A 6000-nucleotide genomic window follows, 5' to 3' on the forward strand; every position below is an offset into this window, starting at 1 on the left:
ACTGAAGGTACAAGTGTTAATTTTGATGGCTTTTTACAGTATCTTGTATTTTTCCATATGGGGCATAACCTGGACAAATAATGTTAGTACATTTTTAAATACTTTTTCAAGGGCTTTGCAACAAATACAATAGCTGATGCAAGCCACTGATGTAAACGGTGAATCAACCCCTTAAAAGGCTACCCGGGGTGACTGAAAGGGTTTGAAATGCTTCAATACAGCAGCTAGCGTTTTCAAATCATCTTTAAATGAAATAAGACAATTTGTGAATTGTTTCACAGCATCTGTTTTATCTGTGAACACTTTGAATAATTTGTGAAAATAAAAACATATCGCACTTACCCATACGCTCACCCGACATGAATAAAAAGGCCTTTTCAGTTTACCTCAGAGACTGAACATGCTACCACGAAACTGGCGCTCATCGTTTAAGAGCGAACTTCAGAACATTTCCACGCATCGTCCTCCTGCTCAAGCACCTATAGTGGGGATGATGGGAAATGTAGTGCTGAAGTTCTCTTATATAGTACGTGTGAAGCCATCTTTGGAAAAACAGCACAGTGGACTGCAATTCAGCAGTGTAAAAAGTGGTCAGAATGTCAAAAATAAATAATAAAAGCAATATGCATACCTTACTTAAACAGATGCAGCAGCATATGGGAATGTGCAACACACACACACACACACATACACACACACACACACACACACACACACACTACTTGATTTCCCCTTTAAATGGCTGTAAAGAAAAAGGCACAAACTGAACAAAAATAATACAATGTGCACATCTTAGTACAACTTGAGAGTTTTTATTTATTTATTTATTTATTTTATGGCCAGTGTCACTTTATCATGGAATTGCCACCATACAGTTCATGGGTTGGTCATCTTAAACTTACACCAGTAAGAAAGGGACCTAAACAAATGGCTAGCTATGTTTTGATATTTGTATTTGTATATCCCAGATTATATGGGGAACAAATTAAATTGAAATATGGCAGCATAAAGGCAAGAAATAAATCACTGTGGAGATTCAATAAAACAGTCTGTTAGGGAGGACTGTTTGTATCGCTTTCCTACTGGTCAAAGCACAGGAATACAGAAGGGTCAACTTCTGAACCTGCTGGTGTGGGATGTGATTCCTCAGATATTGCTTTTGTAAATAGTGTCAGAACCAGAAAATGCTCTAATAGCAATATTGAATATGTACATGACCAAAACCAACCTGAAGAATATGATGTACATGTGAACAGCTTTTAAATGTATGTTCCAGTATTCAATGAGAATTATAGTGTCAGTCAAGTTGATAGTGATGATCAATTTCCTTATAGTGAAAGTGATTCAGATTCTGATTCTGATGATTCAGGGGGTATAGATTTAGATTGAGATAAAAACAAATCTTAAATAATCTGTCACTGAAGTTGATTCTGATGACACTAAATAGCCTGCTATCTCAAATGCTGTTGCTGTGGGATTAGTAGCTTCCACACTATACATAGTTTCACGTACCAGGTGGCACACATTGTGAGGAGCAACACTCAATCATAAGTGAAAACTATTAAATAGCTAATAAAAGTTTTTGGATTTTGCAGCAAGGGACTGTCACTTTGTGACCTGCTTAGAGGAGAGCAAAAGTGAGCTGGCTATCTCGAAGAGGATGGTGGCAAATATAACAAATCAGTTCAACAGCGGTTCTGAGGTGACATTACCAGGTGATGTCTCCCTGACACTGAATACATTTGAACATGTGGACATCCATGAACAACTTCTAGAAGAAAAGAGCTACAAGGATCAAATGGTAATATGTATTATAAAAATTGTGATACCAGATAAAAGTTATGTGGTATACCAATAGAAAATCCTACTATTTAAAAAAACCAATCCCATCTGAACAAAGCTTCACCTGACAGATAGAGCAACTGATAGACAGAACAACTTTAAAAACAAAATTATGTATTGCTAACAAAACCTTGTTTAGTGGTTAAATTTAAATCCATTCACACTTAACTTTGCAAGGTGTTAAATATATTATACCAACCACTGTTAGGGACAAATTTAGGAAAAAAATGTAGAGCACATCTTAGAAACACTGCTGTCCATGGAAGTTTTACTTTTTTTTACTATATACTTGAAATACAGGTACAATTATTGTCTATTATATATAGACACAAATACATGTTCATATAATTAATATCAAAAGTAACTAGTGCCCACATGAGACCCACAGTGGCCCAACATGGGCACAATAACAAAAGCCCACACTGGGCCAGTGATTGGGGCCAGAAAGGCCCCAATGTGCAAATCTACATGGGCCCCACAATTGCTGCCAAAGGGCCAATATCTTTGCCTGTGTTATGGGCCGATATCTTTGCCTGTGTTGGGCCATTGTTGGGCCCATGTGGGCGTGTTTGCTGGGCGTAAGGGCTGTTCCTTCTGTGTAGATACCTGAAATGTATTTGGAAATATCAACGTTTTACACCCCCACTTTCCTGAAGGAATTAGAGGCAGGTAATAACTGAGCAATGAGCGCGTATCCCACCAGATTCATTCCAACATTGAGGCCCTGCACCATATTTACAGTGTTATGGCAGGTGTTGCTCTGATACCCCATCTATTTCAAGAGTGTACTGATTCAGATAAAAAGAACCAATCCTAAGTGCTAATAAAATCGCTTGACTATAAATGTGAGTTAAATAAAATACAGTATAATATTTCATATAACATACACAGTATATGGTTTGTGTGGCATTTGTTCACAAGTTTTTGCAGTCTACTGCATGTTGGTATCCAGTCACATTTCCTGCAGAAAGTTTAATGAGAATTCCTCAATCTCTTGCCAAATCCAATTTGCTGGAAACTGGTAACCTTTTATTTTTCCCATCAACTAACCCTTAAAGGTAAAACAGCTTTAAAAACATTTCCTTAGCACTCAAACATATTTCAACATTCTCAAAAGTGCATTATTGGCTTCTTTATTTTCCCTCTGATTGGGGTAAAGTATATATATCCAGTCACAGCACTGAAGATCACTCCCTGTACGGACCGCCACTAAAACAAGCATGATCGTCTTAACCATATCCCAGGTTATTACTATTGCTGTAGTCTACATATGAAAAAGGGCTGCCGTAAACCTACCCCAGATTATTACTATAGTCCTCATATGAAAAAGGACTGTTGTAAACCTACCCCAGATTATTACTATAGTCTACATATGAAAAAGGATTAGTCATTAGAGCAGTTCTCGTATTTTCTAAGACAAAAGTGTCTAGACAGGGCATTAAAAGGGATCTAATCATCTTGAAACGTACATCAAATTATTACTTCTTCCCCACATGTCAAAAATAATTATCATTACAGTCCACATATCCACATATCAATAAGATGTATCAGTTTAGAATTCTCCCTATTTGTTTTTTTTGTAATGCATTTTAATGCTTCCGGATCCAGACCAAGATGATACAAATTATCACTTTCCCAGGCTCTGTTTCGTGGTGCTGAAAGAACAACTTCTGTATTACTGTGAAGAAAATCCAAACTAAAATAGACCGTGCCAGCAGAAAATACAAAATTAGGAAACAATCTGAGTTATGTAAACTAAGGAAGATTTATATCTTTGTTCCCCTCATATGCAATTTAAGTAATTGCTTTAATTATAATAATTAGCGTTCCAGATAAGCTGCATACTGGATGTTTAATGCATTGAAAAAATATTAATTAAGCATGATATTTAAATTGAATATGTAAAGAATATGCAGAGTAATTTTGCTGCACAGCTTGAGTTTGCATGTTATCAAGTAGGTCAGACCTACTGTACTGAATTGGTTCCTGGAGTCTCAACGGTCATATGTGAACACTGCAAGCATTAGCTATAGATGGATCACAAAAATGCCAGGACAGATTATAGCCTGAATTAAGTCTGGGTGTTCAATAATAAAAAATTAAAATAAAAAAATAATAATAATTTGAATTCACCCACTTGCAATTTGTGTTTGTGACTAATGAATTAGAGACTGGATTATTGATCTTTAGGATTTCCTAGTCCCCCTCAACCTAACCTATCAATGTTTGGAAAGCAAATCTATATAATAAATACAACAGTCTCTGTTTGGAGAGTCAGGGTGCTTTATATTGCTATCACAAGTGATCAATAAGGAATACAATATTATTGTTTCTTTCATTTGCATTAGTGCAGTATCAGTACATTTTTTTTAAATATTAGAAATATGTAAAATGTGCATGCAGGACTTTAAAGTATACTCCATCAGCAGCTTTTGAATTTTAAAAATGAATTAACTATGTTTATTTGCTTCACAGCCCTATTCTTTGTGGTCAATAAAGCAAATAAGAAAAACTGTTGTCTTTGTTTTTATTGTAAGCCCAATATGTTCAAAGTAACATTACAGTTAAAATGTAAGGCTGTAGTTAATGCACACCTCATATGTTAGCATGTGCAGGATTCATTAAAAGCACTCATGACTTTAAGGTAATGTTGTCTTTTACTCACCCAAAACACATTTTCGTCAAAACTGATGTAATGTAATAATTCCTGCTTCATACTTTCCTTTTACTGGTACATTACATTTCCACTTCTACTTGACTTAGTTTCATATAAATCTGAGTTAAAGGGAAGCTGCTGTGTTTAGACCTGCCACTGTTTACACAATTAAAATGGCCCCATATGATGTTATTAATTCAAACTACTCATGTAATACTTCTGCACAGAACCTATTGTTCTTTTTAATCATTCTAGCTGGTGGACTGGTTCAGAAGTGCAGAAAAGAAACGGAAACCTCTATTTTAAGAAGCCAAAGTAATGCAAATTACTTATTTTAGTTTTGTTACATATTAACAAATAGCTTTCTAATATGTTAATACATGCTGTTCATTTTTAATAATCATATATATATATATATATATATATATATATATATGATATCTATTGATATATATATAATATATATTTATATATAACATGAGTATTTTAATGTGTTTGGCGAAGATACACTTCAACATACAGGTACATTAACTACATGGAAATACAATGCAGTTACCATTTACTGATATTTACAGCATGCGCTTAGCACACTTGAATAAAGCCTGATCTCATTTGCTAAGCAGCAACATTTTTAAACAAACCCCATTTTAATGCATACAGTAATTTGCATGGAATTCCCTAAATCCATAACCTGAGATTTCATTTTAGATTTTTAACTAGCCTTTTTATTTATTTTATAAATGGGTTGCTATATATTAACTAACCACTATTAAAAATTAACAACATTTACTTGCTATGTAAATACCCATTTGTTAACAATTAAACTAAATAGTTACCCCTTATTTGTGAATCAGGTCTATTTAGATGCTAAAGTAGAATTACAATATGCTGAATGGGTGTGTACTCTTAAAGGTAAAGCCAGTTATCTTGTGGGAAAAAAAAAAAAAGTTATCATTACACTTCTCAAATAGTAATAGTGTCCATTAGAAATTGCACTTCAAAAACTGTTTAAACATTCTGATCAATTTGTTTCACCAAAAGAAAAAGTCCTTCCTACCTCACTACTGTGGCACCTCACTGAAGACCCGTATCCAGACAAATGAACTGCTGGAGAAACCTGCACCTTTATTTTATTTTCGGAATGTACTAACTTCCGGGGGAGGCTTATTTAGAAATCCTCGCAGTTCAAATCACTTGTGGGCAATCCCAGGGAGCCAGCACAGAATGCAGAGCTATTCTGAATAACATTGTTTGCTGTTCAGTGATGGTGTTTTTTTTTTTTTCTCTCTCTCTCTCTCTCTCTCCTTACTAAAGTGAAAATGCTAGTTACCAAAACTGGTTTATCAAGTTTGTTCAAGCCAGAACAGGGAATGACTGGGCACACTGCAGTCTTTACTGTTCACTACACTGAAGCACTGAACATACAGGAGATAAATAAGGGAGAGAAAAGACTTGTAATAAGTTTACAATAGGTTTACAAAAACAGTTTACAATACTTTGCA

The 6000-nt window shown here is 34.9% G+C and overlaps 1 protein-coding gene across 2 annotated transcripts in view; it reads right to left on the reverse strand.

Annotated features, from left to right (window-relative positions):
* Positions 1-5751, reverse strand: part of LOC121318650 (calpain-5-like) — a 39512-nt gene extending 33761 nt beyond the window's left edge. Inside the window, exon 1 of one of the 2 annotated variants that reach the window (XM_041255549.1) lies at positions 5556-5751. The gene's annotated coding sequence lies outside the window, so the exon portion shown is untranslated. Of the gene's footprint in view, positions 1-342; positions 470-5555 lie in introns of those variants that run through there. The other variant, XM_041255551.1, reaches the window with a different exon arrangement.
* Positions 5752-6000: the final 249 nt, after the last annotated feature.

The sequence above is a fragment of the Polyodon spathula genome, chromosome 7, assembly GCF_017654505.1.
Source record: "Polyodon spathula isolate WHYD16114869_AA chromosome 7, ASM1765450v1, whole genome shotgun sequence".
In the NCBI taxonomy this organism is placed as follows: Eukaryota; Metazoa; Chordata; class Actinopteri; order Acipenseriformes; family Polyodontidae; genus Polyodon; species Polyodon spathula.